This window comes from Stegodyphus dumicola, chromosome 7 (genome assembly GCF_044657685.1).
Source record: "Stegodyphus dumicola isolate Sdum_Otavi_A_Nest chromosome 7, ASM4465768v1".
NCBI classification, from domain to species: Eukaryota; Metazoa; Arthropoda; class Arachnida; order Araneae; family Eresidae; genus Stegodyphus; species Stegodyphus dumicola.
Genome location: NC_140774.1, coordinates 191,394,422 through 191,413,237, shown reverse-complemented (window position 1 = coordinate 191,413,237; position 18,816 = coordinate 191,394,422). Strand labels below are relative to the sequence as shown.

The window sequence follows — 18,816 nt, the reverse complement described above, 5'->3', positions numbered from 1 at the left end:
TTACTTATAGCGTTTCATTAAAACATATGCGTAGACCGATGTGGTTTCCTGTTTTAATCGGCATTATTGATCGAGGCTCCTTCTCAGTTTTTGTTTATTCTTTTCTTTTCTAGTAACATCAAATGGAGATTGAAAATCAACTTTTACATCAATTATGTTTCAAAGAAAACCGTTTATTTTGAAAATAATTGCTTTTTACAGTGTGCAGCCTGTTTATTAATCGGGTATGTATTGTTAGGCCCGAGAGAAAAATAAGATGTATACACCCCATGACTTCCTTGTAAAGAATATTAAGTTACACGTATTTTTTGCTGCATTTCCTCTAAACTTATTTCCTCGAATTTCATTAGAGATTTAGTTCTCATTTAATTAATTAACTTCTCATTTCGGCGCAAAGCCAAAAAAAAAAAAACATAAAACTTCAAATTATGTTTATTAAAAAGTGAAATATATAAAGCACAAATACAATAAAACAATTAAAAAAACAATCTTTATAATAAAGTTAGTGTCTACCCAAAGAGAAGCAATTCGATCAGCGTGTAAGAAAGCAGATTTTTCGGTGCATAAATCTGAAAGATTAACATTTTGGTCCCATTCAGTAAAAAGACACTGAAGGTGTAAGTTTCAAATGTAAACAAATATGGCTGCCATGGTAGGAAAAATTAGGCTTAGTCGCACTTAAACAACTTTTATATTGTTGATAATTGTACAACTATTACATGAAGATTAACTAAAGGCACAAAAAACCTTAATCGGAAGATAAGAAGAACATAATTCAATCATTTTAAAGCAAAAAATGCACAGTTTACCAGTATATAAAAATAAAAAATTGAGCTCACTGAGCCGAGTAACAGAGTTGGTGTGTATATATATATATATATATATATATATATATATATTTGCCAGTCAGGCACAAGAATGAAACTTTGAAATCTGGTCACATCAGAATTCCGGACATTGTTGTGGCTGAGTGTAATCCAATGACGACACAGAAAAATTTAATTTTTTAGCTCCATCTCTTTATTCAATTCAAACGGCAGGTCATTATTCGCTTACATTAAATTCACCAAAATTACATATTCAATAGTGATTTACTAATAAGATTAACTTTAAATTTTCTGTGTCATGCTATTCAAACAAAGAAAGACAAATGGGAAGAGCGGCACCAAAGGTCTGATAGCAGCAAGAGGAGAAAGCAATCTCTGACGCAAGATGGTGCGAATTCTTCATAATAGGAGGTGTTACGTAATATGCTCGAATGTTCTCGAAAGTACTGGTCTAGGGAGAAGATCCTGAAATTGCGGAAAGTTAATTAGAGGTTGTCTTTTCGCGTAGAGGAAAGCCATCGTATTTTTTATATTTTCATCTTCCCCCCCCCTCAAAACGAGAGGCCGGGTGAGCAAAGCATTAGCACATTAATTAAGCAAGAAAACTTTTAGAGTATGAGGAAAGGCATGAAGAAAAACATCCGGGACATAGCTTACAGGCTTTAACTCTGCCCTATCATAATTCATGATCTTTTTTATATAATTAGAAAATGCTTAATTATTTAATTTTTTTACAATAGAACCTATGAGTTATAAACAAACATATAATTCATAAGCAAACATCCAACTTCGAAGTATCAGGTAATAATATGTGTAATAACACTAAATAATAAATTAGAATCATAAAAGTCCAAGTTTCTTCAAAATATCCATTGAACTTTTTGTTTTAAAGTCCTTTCACAATGACATGTTTAATAAAATCTCTTGATGTCACGAAGTCCACAAAATAAAAATGAGTCCACAAATATCATGCACTTTTCAGTGCAGATGGTTCATAGTAAGTTTTCGAATATTAGATTTTTGGAATTTGTGAGGATATCTTTTATATAAAACTTTAAAAAAAATATACAATTCATGCGCCATTCATTCTTCTCATCGTAGGTAATTTACAGTACACTGACATATTTTAAAGGAATATAAAAATTCAATGCAAACATTATGATACCTTAAGAAAACAATTCAATATAAATCTCTAATAATATGATACAATGAGACATTAACACTTTGAATCAAAATTTTGGCAAAATAATAATAATAATAATAATAATAACGTACGTCTCCACCCAAATGTAGGCAAGTGGAAGCCAAAATTTGGAATTTGTTTTATTATCTATTTCATATTTTGTAAAGCATTTATAAGTTCAACGATTTCAAAGCGAGCAATGGCAGCATTGTAAGGAAATAAAACATTTTTATATCTAGCGCGAGAGACTGTGTATCGGACATTCTAAAAATATGCTCGTTTTAAAATTAGTTTGCGATATTGCTGTTGAATTTAATTTTATGGTTTAAATGCGAAGAACATGATATTTAATAAATAAAGGTAACATACAAAACGTTAAAAAAAAGCCCATTTGGGCATACTATATAATCTGAAGGCTTTCATATTTTTTATTGTTGGTATTTATTATATTTTATATTATATTATTTTATTTATTTGTTTTGTACCTTTCGTGAACAGTAATATAGGATTAAATATTCTAATAATTCACTAAGAGTAATATGAAGTTTTATTGGAATGTATGACAGAACCTTCGCATCTATACATACACGTTATAATACTGTTAAAACTGTTTATTAAATTCCATCTTTAAAGCAATTAATGAGAAAAGCCGAAATTTCTTCTGACGTGACTGATTTTAATATGAAATTAAAACACTTAACATTATTGTTTATTTTACAGAAAACTAAAGCTACTCTAACGTTTCAACCTTCAGAAAAATCTAACAACGGGCAAAAACTTTCTCCGCTATTTGGAAAGGAAAAATTATAATGAAAATTCGAATAAAAACATGCCTAGCGCCATCTATCGGGAAAGATAGAAAACATTTGAAGTGGGTATTTTCAAGGAAATTCAATTCACAAAATGCAGACTTTTTTTTTTTTTTTTTTTAATATCACTTCAGAATACTTTACAAAGAACCACTCGTTTCCACAAATTGATACAGTTTTTAATCAGATTAATACCAACCATTGTAAACATACCTTGTTTTCGTGTCAGTTTTCCTAAACTGCATTAGAAAATGAATTTTCCCTCTTTGAAGTTTCCAGGCATTTCATACAAAATCTATTGAATTTTAATGTGATATACAAAATTTAAAAAAATATATCTCATTTCTCCAGTAATGCACTTTTACAATGTATCGTCCAAAAAAAATTTTTAATGAAATGTACATTTTCTGAGAATACTGAGTGAACTGAACTCCATGTTTATCATTTGCTGGTAGATCATAGTATTATTTGTAGCGGAAAAAAATAGGTCTCTTGCCGTAGCAGCAAAATGGAAAAGGAAAATAAAGCACCACCTATCTTTATTTGTGTAATATGCAATGAAGGATTCTTTAGTAAATAAGGCCACCAGCGGTTGGTAGTTTGATCCAGCCTCAAATCGCTGAGAGGCGTGAAAAATGAGCAATGCCTTCGCCGGAACTCGAACCTCTCGAATACGAGCCGAGTGTGCTGACCGCTACTCCACGAACGCATGCTAAGAAGGCGGAAGAAATACCTTATAATAATACTAAAAGTTCAAAGAACAAATAAAGCCGCGCCAGACTGCAAAAGCCTCTGAAGTCCTAACAAGATCATAGAAAACAGAAAGCCAGCAAATAGAGAGCTGCCCTAAACTAACTTTGAATCCACTTTTGGCAGTCGCACGCGACCTACAATGCAATAGGTTTTTATTTAACATGCGAAATAATTTACACTTATTATTCTCATATTTCACATACATTTGAACGACAGATTCAAAACAAATAGCATCCACTAAAATTGAAGTAATTTCTTAGTTGTAATATCATTTCAGTTCCGTCCAAGGCAAATATGCCCATACGCAATTCAGCTTTAAATTATGCAAGTTTGATATTAATACCATATTCAAGAGCAATCTTCTCTTGTCAGAAACCTGTGAACAGGAGAAATGAATGACGACTTCGTGATTTTAATATCTTTAATCATGTAAATTGTAATTTAAGCTGAGTCAGGACGCGAAGTCTCGCTTGGCAGACTTCATATGACAAGCCTCATAACTTTGGCACAAACACGAGTTTGAATAATTACACCGGGAAATGAGAAAACCCCAAATCCTGACAAACAGCGGAGTTGGTTCCCTCAGATATTAAGATGCAAGGCTTTCAATTGATTAATGTTCCATCGCATCCTGAATATTGCATGCGAAGGAGCGTAATTAAGTTGCTGTCATCACTTATGATCGCTAGTGAAATGTGAGCTGACTATTGTTTATCGTCTGATTTGAAGACTCAGGCTAAGCAATTTCCTTTAGGAAGTATTACGTAGAATGGGAGTTGCATAATTGTTTCGTATTATAGTCTTTTACAACATGATTTGTATTTTATTGTTTTTAATAGAGTTAAGATATTTAAGTTCGTTAACCATAAAGTAAAAATAACGCTGAAAAATAAAAATAAAATAAAATCTGTAAGTTTTCAGATTTTATATTATGCCCAAAACAGCGTTTGTTAACATTTTGTGGAGTACAAATTTTATATTATGCCCAAAACAGCGTTTTTATTAATGTTTCGTGAGTTACCTTTATTTATTAAATATCGTGATCTTCGCACTTAAAGAACACCAGCGGCCGAGCGGTAAAGATGCTGAACACTGGTAGTTCGGTCCGAGTTTCGAATCCCGCGAATGGACTGACTGCATGGGCGTTTTCGTGGTTTTCCCCATGTGTAACGTGTATACGAGCCAGTTTTCCTTAGAAAGTCCTCCACGAAGGCCTCCCCTCCCTTAGGCAGATAGCCCTCGTGTGCTTTGCCATAAATGAATAATCCAGTCAAATCCAATCTTCGCACTTAAAACACATACAATTCAATTCAGCAGCAATATCCAAAAAATTTAAAAGCAACATATCTTTAGAATTTCCAATACACAGTTTCGCACGCTGGAGATATCAATGTTTTTTTTTTTATTATTTATTTATTTTTTTCCCCGTTTCGTGTTGCCATTGCTCACTTCGAAATCGTTGAGTTTGTTAATCAAAATTTCGTTAAAGTTTTACAAAATTTTAAATAGATAATAAAATAAAATCGACATTTCAAATTCCAAAGGCCCATGTTCGGATGGAGAACTACATTATTTAAAGTTCGATGGTTCTAGGTAACGTTGTTTCTTCACAGTGCGAGAAACATACATACATTTATGCAGATGCTTCATTGGTTAGTTTCTTTAAATATAATACATGGCTGCATTTCACTCTGTTGATTGGTCTTCCTTGTTGTATGGCTTAATTGATTTAAAAATAACCAGAAATTTGTTTTATCTTGTAGGGTTTATATTTATTTTTAACTAACATTTATTTTAAGCTATCTTTCCTGTCAAGCCTTACTTTCCCCTGGAATTGCCAATGCCAGAGTATGTAAATTTTAGTAGAACGCGCAAAGTATTCAAATTTTTAGCAGAAGTAATTTGAGTTAAATAGAAGGAAAACGAGTTTGTAGGTGTGCTTTCTTGATTCACGAGCGTGAAGGTTGCTAGGTAGAAATTTAAGAACCGCGCGTTTCGGCCGGTGAGCCTACTTCGGCAGTTAGTTGAATCTTTCAACTTCTTATTAAGAAAGTTTGCTGAAATCTCAGCTGTATCTTAGAACGCGGTTACGTTAGTCACGTTTATAGAGCCTCGTAGGTAGTGACTTGTTATGTATTCATTTTTAGTTGTACTTTCTTATTTTTATTTAACCGCCGGGTCGTCGTAGTTTGTGAGCGTCAAGTGAACGCATCTGTAACTTCTAAAGTGGAATAAAAAGGGAGTTAAACCCTTCTTAAGAGTTTGTGTAATTCCAGTTCATAGCAGTCACTACTATTGTTGCGCGCAAGTTGGGGCCACGCAACATCACAATCTATTTAAAAATTATTTTAGTAACATAAAAATTGTTTTAAGGATAAGAATAAAGACTTAGTAGTGAATATTTATAAGGTATAACCTCAGGGCTCCTGCAGTGCTCCCCTGCTCTGGAACATTATTGTGGATAACTTGCTGAAGCAGAAGTTTCTCAGAGTATGGAATTAATTGCATGTGCTGATGATATTATAATTTTTATAAAACACCATTCCATTGAAAAAAAGAAAAAATTGTTTAATGGAACTGCTCTAATACTGAGTGATTGGCAAAAGAAAGAAAAATTACAATTTAATATTGAAAAAACATGTTAATTTTTTTTTCCCAGAGGAGGTAAAAAGACTAGACCACCAAATTGGAAATATGAGGGCAAAAGGATAAAATTTGTAGATCATTTTTCAAGTCTCCTGCTTCCCCCCCCCCAAAAAAAAAGCCTAATGTCTCGGCACTGGCGCCCGAACTCGCCAGACCACCACACTACGAAGGCATGCTAAGAAGGCGGAAGAAATACCTTGTAAGGTAAATTTGAATTTTGGAAGCAAATTGCTCTATTTACGCCTACATTCTTCGCACCATATGTCTAAGCATATTTTCTAGATACAGATACCACACGTGTTACATATGTTATTCATGAGTTTTGGCATATAGTGTTTTCAAATACGTTTGGTGTCTTTCTTCTCTCTTCATTCCTGTTTCATAAACATATGCTCCTAGATGTATTTCTACACATAAGTTTTTATTTTTACTTGTTTCATATACATATACGTCGCAGAAATAATCTTCAGACTCGTGTTATTACACCTCAAAACAATTATTCGAGAGTATTTCAAGTGAAGTTAAGGAGTTTTTCCCCCAGGAAAATTCTAAAACGCTGTATGGTTGGACAAGAAATTTCGTAGTAATACTCAGCTGAAAAACTCGTATATTACTAAAATCCCACAGAAATTGCTGCCGCTTGTTAAAATATTTCAGTGCAGTGCGTTTTAAAAGCACTTTATTTATTTTCAGTTTAAAAACACTCGTGGCCCTTTTTAACTCTATTCTCTCAAAACTGTTAGTATCAAAAATCTAAAAATGAAATGTCGACTGTAATTTCCATGGCAACTTAAACGGTTTCCATTTCCATGATCGCGCTAAAGTATAGTGTGTGTGTATGATTATGGCAAAGCGTCGAGGGCTATCTGCCTAAGGGGAGGCATGCCTTCGTGGAGGACTTTCTAAGGGAAACTGGTTCGTATACACGTTACACATGGGAAAAACCACGAAAAAACCCATGCAGCCAGCCCGTTCGCGGGATTCGAACCTCGGACCGAACTACCAGTGTTCAGCGACTTTACCGCTCAGCCGCTGGTAGGCCCGCTGAAGTATAGAATTATATTATTAAATAATATTATGGATGAGAATACAAAGAAAGCTTTAGATAAAGCAAAAACGAAACGTAAACCTTTAAGAATGTTAACAACACGAGTAATTAACAGAATATCTGAATTATTGGAACAGGATATTGTAGATACAAAATCATTAGAAGAATGTGACATGAATCTACAAGAAAAAGCAGATCAGATATTTAAGTTAGATCTACAATTTGAGAATTTAATTCCTGAAGTATCTGATCTGGAAACAGAGGTCGAGAATAATCAGGAATATAGAGAACGTATCATCTACGCGAAATCGAAAGTTAAGAATTATCTTCAGAATTCAGATAGAAATAAGACAGATTTGTCGTTGAAGAATAATTCTTCACTTATTTCGAATATTGAACCAGACAAACCGAGAATAAATTTGCCGAAACTTCATGTAGAACCGTTTGAGGGTAATTTAGAGAAGTTTCAGGAATTTTGGTCACAGTTTGATAATGCGATTCACAGTAACGAACGTTTATCTTAAAGCTTTCTTGAAAGGACCAGCCTTAATTAGCATTCAAGGACTATTGGTATCGGAAAATAATTATGATTTTAGCAGTTGAATTGCTTAAAGAAAGTTGCGGGAAAAAAGAAATTATTGTAAGATCTCATATTATCCATTTGTTAAATTTAAATGCAGTAAAATCAACTTCGTTTTTGAAACAGTTAAAGGAGTTATACGACACGATAGAAATCCAAGTGCGGGGTTTACAAACTCTTGGGTGTCGAACTGAATTCATATGGAAGTTTGTTGTTTCCATTACTAACTAAACTTATTCCAGATTCCATTGTGCTAGATTTTTATAGACAGCATGAAAAAGACGATTCTTGGAACGTAACAGAATTATTAAAATTTCTTAGAAGAGAAGTAGAAACGCGAGAACGAACATTTTTGTTTCGACAAACAAGGGAAAATAATGAATCAGTTAAAAGCGTAGACTATAAATTGTCATTTAATTTTCGCAAAAGGGGAATAGATTTCAGAAGTTTAAAGGTAAGCAGCAAGATTCGATTCCTAACGCAACGCTACCACACTGAGCACATTTCAGAAAATTTGCATTTTTTGCAATAATTCTGAGCACAGTTCCGAAAATTGTGATAAGGAACGCGAACAGAAATTAGAAAGTTTGAAACGAAACGGGAGATGTTTTTTTATGTCTGTAAAAAAAATCACATGTTTCGTTTATGTAAATTATAAGAGTGCTGCTTGACATGTAAGCGTAAACATTCTAGCTTGATTTGTGACGCCAAATGCCTCCCGCGTCAGACAGAGAGTCGCGAAGAAATGATGAATGACAAAATGAAAAATCAAAATATGTTGCGATGAGTCATGGTGGATTATCTGACGTTTCAACGTATTTGAAGAAAGCAATTATTAACGACAGTGAACCGATCGAATGTTTGATAGATACTGGAAGCGCTGTCAGTCTATTAAGAATTTCGGTCTTTTCAAAATTACGATTACCAGTGCAACCGGAAACAAAAAAATGGTTTGGAATTGGGAGCGTAAATCACGCACCTACAACGACCTTGGGAAAAGTTCATGTTTCACTTCGAATCGACAAAATCCAAACAACCACGAATTTATTGATAGTTAATGATGAGGTACAGCCGTAGGACCTAATGATTGGGAGAGACATTTTAAACGTTCAAATGTTGGCTTATGGAAAAATAGGGGATTCGTTTAACATATGGTATGCTAATAAAATTACATTCGCGCAATTGATAAACGAAACGGATCAATAGTTGCAGATTTTCTTTTCTTTTTTTCTTTTTTTTTTTTTTTTTTTTTCTTTTTTAAAATTATTGTAGTAAGTTAAAAAACTATCAAAATTCTTTTTTAAAATTGTAGTAAGTTAAAAAACTATCAAAATTCTTTTTTAAAATTGTAGTAAGCTAAAAAACTATCAAAACTGCTAAAATTTTTGGCGACCCCCTCCTGCATGTCGTGTTACCCACAATTAGCAAATTTTTAATGTCATAAATAAAATATATTCCATGTATAAAAGTTGCAATAAAATGCAGAACACTTAAAAATGTAATAAAAATAGTGCGTGGAAAGTATTAATTAAGAAAATAAAAAAGAATAGTAAAAATGCTACATGGTAAACATTATAATTCCAGATTCAGGCTTTCAGGTGCTCATATTCGAGTGGAAGAATATGTTATACAAACTTTATTGGATTTAGGTACCATAGATTTTTTTGCAATGTCAGAAACACACGGTGGCAGAATTGAAGAGTGATAAAACGCTTTTAGTGATTTTACGCGATGATTTTCTTGATTTTTAGGCCTGTTTTTAATTTACACACACATACATGTTTCGAGAGCATTTGGGCTAATGTCCCTTTGTGTTAAAAACATTTATTAACAGCATATCTTTAGAATTTCGGATAGACAGCCTCGCTTGCTAGAGATATCCCCCCCCCCGTACACTGCTCGCTTCGGAATCTTTGAGTTTGTTAACAAAAAATGCGTTAAAGCTTTACATAATACGAAATAGACGATAAAACAAATTCCAGATTCGGACTTTGAGAAAAAAAATCAGAAAGCTTTCAGATTTTATATTACGCCCAAAGGGCCGTTTTCTTAACGTTTTGTGAGTTACCTTATTTATTTCATGTTTTTCGCTCTTAAACCATAAAATTCGATTCAACAGCAAAATAATTTAATAAAAAGAGCATATCTTTAGAATTTCTGATGCACAGTCTCGAGCGCTAAAGATTACTCAACAATTTGAAAGCGAGTCGAGGCAACACTGTACAGAATAAAATATTTTAATCTCCACCTCGTAGGATAGTCGATTTCAAAAATATGCTGTTTTTAAATATTTTAGCTCAAACGGCGTTAGCCAGAATGCTCTTGAAAGAACTGTCATATAAATTCCAAAAGCACCATAGTTGTACATATTTGAATTCACTATGCGCCGTAAGTATTGGCATACATTTTTCTGATCTTTTCAATCTTTTCTCAGTTAATCATAATTCATAACTCTGCGCCCATTAGTGGCCGAGCGATAAAGTTGAACACTGGTAGTTCGGTACGGGATTCCAATCCCGGACAACGGCTTGGATGCATGGGCATTTCCGTCTTTTTCCCGTGTGTAACGTTATACAGGCCAGTTTACCTCAGAACGTTCTCCACGAAGGCATCTCTCTCCTTTCCTCGAGTGCTTTGCAATAATTAATAAACCAAATTTTCACAGATAAAAAGGAGTCCTCTATTCTGTCCATACGAACAGACGTCACACAAAGACATCGTTTAAAATAGATTCGAAAACTGTCAAAATGGGCATTTGCTTTAAAACATGATACCCGAAATTTTTTGCGATTACAACACATCCTTTACTTTGGATAAGGGAGTTAAAAAGTAGTTATGTAATAATCTAAAGACACAAACGTGGAAAACATTTGTGTTGTTTTTCTCTCATCTGACATTACAAGACTTATCCAACCAATGAATTACCCAGAATAAAATGATCTATCCACATTTTAAATGACGAATTGCAAAATGATAAAGTAATTTCAAGGCACTGGTTTAAGAACAGACATCCAATCACCCCTCTCTCGGTCCAGCCAACTGTTTGACTATTATCAGGTTATAAATAATACAATTATATGTTTTCATTTCTTATAAGCTAATTAAGGTTTTAGTTCGAAGAGTTTCATATCATTGTCTGAAATTTATTTTGCGTTTCATCATTTTTCTACGATAAAAAGAACGCATCTATAAATGTTTTTTGACCTTGAACCTCATACGATCACATGCAGATTCTTGATTATTTAAAGATTTAAATATAATGCAGGGCTCTAATATTGGGTGGCAACAATTTAAAAAGTGAAACGACATTTATAGTGAACCAAAGTAAAATGCCAAAAAGTGTACAACTACAAATAATAGCAGTCCTATATACAAAATTCCAACGTTCTGAGATTACTCGTTTTTGAGTTATACGAGATACATACATACATATGTACATACATACGTACGTACAGACACTACGAAAATTTCTCTTCAGAATTTATTTTGAATCAGTTTCATAATTCGTTTAGCGAAAAAGAGTCCTTTATTCTGTCCTTACGTACATATATCAAGCAAAAACATTCTTAAATTGCGTTCGATAGCGATCATATTGTAAATTTTTTTAAATATGGTACTGGAAATTTTTGGTGATTACGATGCTGCCTTTATTTTGTACAAAGAAGTTAAAAGAGCAGTGTAAAAGTATAAAACATGGTAAATAGTAATATCGGATATCGGAATAATAGTAATATCTGTGTAGTAATATCGGAATGCCCCAAAAGTTAAGCCAGAATTTCTAATGTGTGAAAAATATTTCGAAGTTGTAAGATCTCGGGTCTCGGAAGGATTCTCCGATTAAAAGATATTGCTGAAATGAAAAAAAAATTCTGAAAGGCTTCAGATTTGAATGATCGCCCAAACTTTGAACGTCCAATTTGTTTTATTATCTATTTCATATTGTACAAAACTTTAAAAATGAATTTTTCATTTACAAACTCAACGATTTAAAAGAGAGTTGTGGCAACACTGTATGGAGTACAGCATTTTTATCTGCAACTCACTAGTCTGTCTATCGAAAATACTAAAGATGTGCTGCTTTTAAATATTTTCTGATTTTAGTGTTAAATGGAATTTTATGCGGCGTGACCGCTAGGAGCGTGATATTTAATAAATAAAGTGAATACACAGAACGTTAATAATTAAAAGACAAAAAAGAGTTTCGTGAAGCCGAATTCATATGATTAACTGAGAAAAGACTGAAAAGAACAGAAAAATGTATGCCAATACTTACGGCGCATCGTGTATTCAAACATGTACAACTATGGTGCTTTAGAAATTTATATGACAGTCCTTTCAAGAGCAGGGAACAGGGACAGGGAAAAGTGGACGGAGCACCAGAACTTCGTCAGTGACTTTTACAGGTGTTGCTCCGCTGCACTACTGTACCCCGCTGGACTTTTAGTTGGCCCGCATCGGATGCTAGCCTACCAAGACATTTACATTGTAATTGTATATTCAGTACGTAAGTCTAGTATTAATGTAAAATTACTAAGATACAGTATACAATTATTAAAAAGAAATTGACCTATTAACAAAAGTTGGAATATGGCAGATTAATATAACATAATTACTTCGAACATACATACAAACTTACATTGTACATTGTACTTCATACAAACAATATATTTACATTAGTATATCTAGTTACATCGAATTACAATAAACATCTTTTTAAAGAACTAATTGGGGAAGAATTTTTTTTTTTTTTTTTTTTTTTTTTTTTTTGTGTGTGTGTGTGTGTGTGCATTTTATTATACTTAGTTGAATTACTAAGGCGAATTATCTTATTAATACATTTCCTTTCATTTTTTAACTTGTTACACACAATTGCATCAGCACTGAAGTCTTACATTATTATTTTTGTAAATTAATGTATCATAAATACAGAAAATATACATTAGAAAATCCCATAATACTTACATTTACACTAATATATCTAATAGAGTCATATATTATTTTTTAATTAATGATTTAATTATTACAAGATTTTTCCCCCTCATCTCCTAATACAGTCCAAATTCTTAATGTAATTATTTTGTAAAAACTATTCATACCATATTTAGCCTGTTTCAGACATTTGCAATATTTCTGAAATCTTGCATTATTTTTGCAAGTTATGGAATAAGAGGTATTTATACAGATGGGATAACATCTTGACATATGTCTTCTCTTTTATACGCGAAAAGTTTCTTCATAATCAAGGAAACCTTTTGTTGTAATTGAGGGATCGTTAGCATGCATTTAATGTACTCAGCCGGCTAACGCCGATTGGGCTAAAATATTTAAAAACTGCATAGTTTTGGAATTACTGATCGACTACCCTATGAGGTGGAGATGGCGCTGCCAAAATAGAAACGTACAACTAAAATATGTCACAAAAGGGTATATTTTCCCGAAAATGTGCTTGTCTTGCTTTTATATTTATATACGATTTTCTTATGTATCGCTAAGGAACAGTTTTAAATATTAATGCAAATTTTGTATCAAATCATAAAATAAATACGTAGCCGGTATATTTATATATCATCTGAAATGTTCGATCTTGTTTTTAATAGCATTTTCATATAACAAATAAAATTGCTCGATTTTAACCTTGGACTTAGAATCACGTCCGGCTACAAACAGGATAACAGCATAATTCTTTATTGCAGATACCTTTCATGTACATTGCTTGATGAAATTTTTCCACTTATCAACAAATAATTAATTTTATATTTAAAGATTAAATCTGATGGTATCTTAAGATGGTTTTACATTCGGAAAAACGAAAATATAATATATTTTGATTTACCTTTATTTTCTTTACAAGTGCCGAATATCTGTTTGCCGTACACTTGATTCAGTAAGTGAGTAAGTGTTTCTTTTTAGACCACGATACGAGCATAATGTTAATATACCTCTGAAAATGGTATTTTCGAAAGCACTGTGGCATAGCAATGCATAGTAATAATAATCTTAACACCACTAAGAATCATTTTCTGGATTTATAGTGAATCAACGCAAAATACCAGAACGAAAATTAAAAGCCCTCCTGGCCAAGTTGCCCCTTTAGGCTAAAAAAAGATTTTTCGTTTTTACTTTTTAAAGTCTGAAATATAAGCAACACTGATTGCAGATGTTTCCCACATTCCGTTCTTTATTTATTCTCGCCTAGACCTTCTACAATTGTCTACAGTATATTTGGCAGGATAGGAACTGTGCGAAATTTAATTGAAGACCCCTTTTCTTATGTAACCAGAAGAGCCCTTTCTTAATGCCAACTGCCTCATAACGAACAATAGCCACCTTCTACAACCCCCTCCTTGTATATGATGAGTGAACAAAATAAAACTAACTCACGAAGTGGGTGACTTCTTCCTGTCCCCCTGAATTCCCAAGATGAGAGCCACAACAAGTCATTTATGCCCCATTAAAGTACGACATTTTATTGAAGCTAGAAGCCTCTATTTTCTTTAGCATACAAAACTGTGCATACAAACAAATATTAAATTAAAGCTGGTATGTGCTAAAGTAAAAACGTATTTCTTTTACACTCATTTTATAGTCTTAAGGAATTTTTTAAAAATCATACCAATATTATTTAATATATCTCTTATTAAGCTTTCCATGTTTAGTCATTGAATCTAAAGTCATTTAACGTTTTTACAAATTCCGCATTTTAATATTAGAAACGTTTAAATATTTATTCTGTTTTTCAGTTAGACTTAACTGTGTCCTTGCCGAAGATAGCTCCAACTTATTTAATGAAACTTAACTTCAGTAAGTGGATTGTAATATTAACAATAACAAATTTATTTTAACAAAAACAACATTATTGAATACTAGCACACGCATGTGCTTATATAATGCCTATGTAACTTCGCTAAAAAACGAACACCATTATGTTCTTACATCAAGTCACAAATCATACATACTAATAAGGCAAAAACGAAATAACTTTAGGGTTACACTAACGCCAAACTTTGCTTGGCGTGTAAAACAATGCTGCCAAGCAATATTCTAAAAAAAAAGAAAGAAAAGAAACTGAAACAAAGCAACAAAACATGGAAGAAATGACATGCGCAGACAAATTAGAAACCGCTGATTCGCTAACGCCGACCATGTCGTGTCGAAGAGGAGGGGCGAAATCAGGGAAGTAGAAGAAAAAATGGAAAAAATAAAAGAGCAAGGATCAGTAGACTTACATATTTATCTAATATGTATCCACTAGATTCGAAGAGAAACTGCATACTTATCCTATTTCTATAAACCTATCCTTTATTACTCAAAATCTTTTAAAAGAGAGGGTCACATCTTACGAAAGTTACATGTTACCTTATTATAGAGAGAATATAGGATAGTAACATATATGCTTTTTTTTTTTTTTTGTTGTTGTTGTTGTTGTTTCTTGCATTGGCGAGTTGGCGAGCTTGCTTTTGGCGTTTATTTTAGCGAGCTTATGGAGGAGAATCATCGGTATTTCCTTCGAAGGATACAGCCATGGAAGCAGGACCGAATGTGCGGATGCTGCTCTCGCATTTTAGCGAAAAGCTTGAAGGTGTCCCGGACCCTTCCGCGACCCATGAAATATTTTCGCGTGCTTCCATACCTTTCTCCCGTCGTCGCATATAAACGTGGATGCAGTGGATTTACCGGAAAGCTTAGAGGTGTCCCGAAACCTTCCGCCACAGCGACAAGGGATTCGCTTATAAACAGCGACTTTCCAAGAAAATGGAGCAAAATCTTAAAGATGGTCAAACCCGTTTCGAGTACCAGAGACTGAGCGCGTCTTTAGGTAAGAGATTATACTTATTTTTTTTTTTTATTGTGCCTACCTATCGTAACTATTATTCTAGTTATTATTAAATTTCCCACGGGGTAAATCGAAGAAACGGGAAAGATGTTCAGTGTGTTATAATAAAGGAAATCTGAAAAGAATGGGAAATAAAATATATTTTATAATTGTTTAAGCAGAAAACAAGTGTCAAAAGCCCGGAGAAATTTGACAGTAGACTGACCTTATATTCGACGGCATTTTACTGTCTTAAGTGCTCCAGGTATTGATTTCATTACATTCGATATTATAAGAGTGCATTGCTCATCAGCCTAAAAAAGGTCTAATCATGTAAATATTCCATAAAATGTTTAAGAGCATTTCCGAGGAAAGGTGTTGTTTTATTAAATATGTATTAATACAGTACATGGTCTGCAAAATATGCAAGTTTCGCATTACAGTAATATTTGCTGTATTGTACTTTAAAATAGATCTAATTTTTAAAATAATGCATTTTATTTACTATTATTTAAAAAATACTCACGACACGTTTTAATTCTACACTCTTGAAACCGTTAGTTTCCGAAAACTAAAAATAAAAAGTCGTCTGAGATTTCCGTGGCAACTTAAATAGTTTTCTTTCTCTTGATTTGCAATTATTGTAAGAAGAATTTTAAAAAAATGTTTAAGGCTTGAGTGTTTTCGAATCCAATTTACACCATATTTATTACTAAAACTAACGTCAGTAACTCTCTGGAAAATCTAGAAGTATTTACACTATGGTATAAATGCGAAATAAAAAGCTGATATTTATTACTACTTGTCAAAGGATAATTATCTTCCGTTAAGAAGTTTTGTAATAAGAATATAATGGCTTTCTTTGGGACACCGGAGCGAATGCTAAAATTCTTTACATTATTCATTTATTCTTGCTTACGTCTTAACAAATGTTTGTTAAAAGTAGCTATTGTTTCCAAAATAAATTTTGTATACTGTCTGTGACCTAACTATATTTTGCGAAACGCATAAAAAATTATTTAAGTAAGCCTCTATACGACGGGAAGTTAATAAACTTCTTAAAAAACAAATATAGCTGTATCAAGGTCCAAGACTTTATCTCAAATGTGAACTTGCTTTAATAGCTTTCCTATCTGATAGGAAACTCAGCAAAGAAGTGCGTACAGCATACAAGTCTTAATATATAAAGAAACATAAAAGAACGCCACATTTTTATAGTCTCATTTTTGCATAATTTATGTACAGCAAAATGTATTTTTAATATTACTGAATCATTTTGGAAATTAATTTTATAATCAATTTGCACTGTCAACGCAATTAATAAATGTATTCTTGGCACCGTACGTTGCTCATCTCAGCTACAAAATAATTGTATTTCAATTTTTTATTATTTTAATGGTTTCTATAATAACATTGTATACGTGATAATACGTTATAATATCGTCAAAACTATGTGACATTTTGGAGTTACTTTTTACTAAATATATATTTTTTTAGAAATGAAAGATAGCTTATTATTAATGATGATTATTATTAAATTATTTATCAAAAGATTCTCATTCATTAAGTGTATTTCGAAGTACTTCGACTGGTTTAGATAATGAGAAATTAAAGTCAATAGCCTGTTTTACAACCGATAGTCTAATTCATGCTGAATATTTTACTGCTAATATTTAAGTTATAAAAAGAGATGATTGACACTTGATGGTGTAATAATTAATGTGAACTCCTTAATCAAGGTGAAGTTCAAATAAGAGAAAACATCCACACTTTTTATAAATTTTTGCATTTGCGTATTCTTTTCTTGCGAAAAACCTATGAAAGATTTAAAAATCGGTGTAAATTTTATCAGTATTTATCACTGCAGTTTTTAAAGTATTCCATTAATAAATCTTAAATGTGTCTATCATTAATACGAAGTTTTCGTTTTCAAACTACTAATTTTAATGCGCAAATTGTATTTTAAAGATGGTTAACCAAACTGTATTATGAAAGAGTTGAGTTTTAAGACATAATCAACAGTGTTTGCTTACGTACAATTGTAGTACAGGTTAGCACACTGGGCGCGTATTCCAGAAGTCCGGGTTCGAGTCCCGGCGAGAGCATTGCTCATTTTTCATATACTGTTGCTTCAAAAATAAATAATATCTCTATGAAAGAACAAATCTTGGTTTAATCCTAGTATCCGGTGCACACGGGATTTGGCTGCTTTTGGCGACTTTATGATGAGCAGTAAAAACGGGACAAACGATGAGTAGTAAACGGGTCATTCAAAAAATATATATAGTTATATATAGTATATATTATGTATTTGGCTCTAGTGTAGAATTGGGTGCCCCTTCGATTAGCGACAAGTTTTTGTAAAATTTTGGCGATGAAATCGTATTTCTGGTTACCATGATAGTGTAACTTTGCTTTAGCATCCTGATTTTTTTAAAATAAAAATAGATTGATGTGTACATGGACAAATTTAAACAGTGCGCAATGCCTAGTTTGTGCAATTCTGGGATGTTTTTTTAAGTGAAAACAGATCGATGTGTACATGGACACACAGTTTATGCAATTCTTTGACTTTTTATTTTGGTTTTGTGTAGCGGCCACCTTGAAATTGTGTCTTCCTGACGCCGATCTTGCCGTCAAAAAAGAATCTCCAAAAAACAAGGGGCACCCAATTGTAAACTTTTACCATGTATTTACACACATAGTGTATAGTCAAAGAATCTTTGGTATAGTATATAGACGTTCTTTGGATCATTTTTGGTGTTGGCGATAATTTTCAAAATCGCGCATTTTCAAAGTCGCGCCAAGGCTGCACCGTAAACTAGGATTTTACCCAAATCTTTATTTGTGTTATGTATGATCGATAAAAAAAATTGAAATTTATGTCGAATACTTTCTTATTTTAATTTTCAGTCTTGCTTCCTGAGAAAGACAATCTAAATAAAATATATTACTTTGTAGAGAAGACATTAGGAATTTTTTGAAAGCAGGAGAAGTGAAAAATGAGCAGTGCCCTCGCCAGGACACGAACATCTCGAAAACGCGTCAAGCCTGCTGACCTCTAGACATGGCATGCTAAGAAGTTGAAAGAAATACTTTATATACTTCCCCTTTAAAAGTGCGACTACGGTTTAGGGGTCCCAATCATTGTTACACA

The 18,816-nt window shown here is 32.7% G+C and overlaps 1 long non-coding RNA gene across 9 annotated transcripts in view; it reads right to left on the bottom strand.

Annotated features, from left to right (window-relative positions):
• The window catches only part of LOC146996594 (uncharacterized), a 269,877-nt gene that overhangs the window by 211,276 nt on the left and 39,785 nt on the right, over positions 1 to 18,816 (bottom strand). For all 9 annotated transcript variants that reach the window (XR_015042288.1, XR_015042290.1, XR_015042289.1 and 6 more), the window contains exon 2: positions 12,120 to 12,312. This is a non-coding gene — a long non-coding RNA (uncharacterized LOC146996594). The remainder of the gene's footprint in view (positions 1 to 12,119; positions 12,313 to 18,816) is intronic.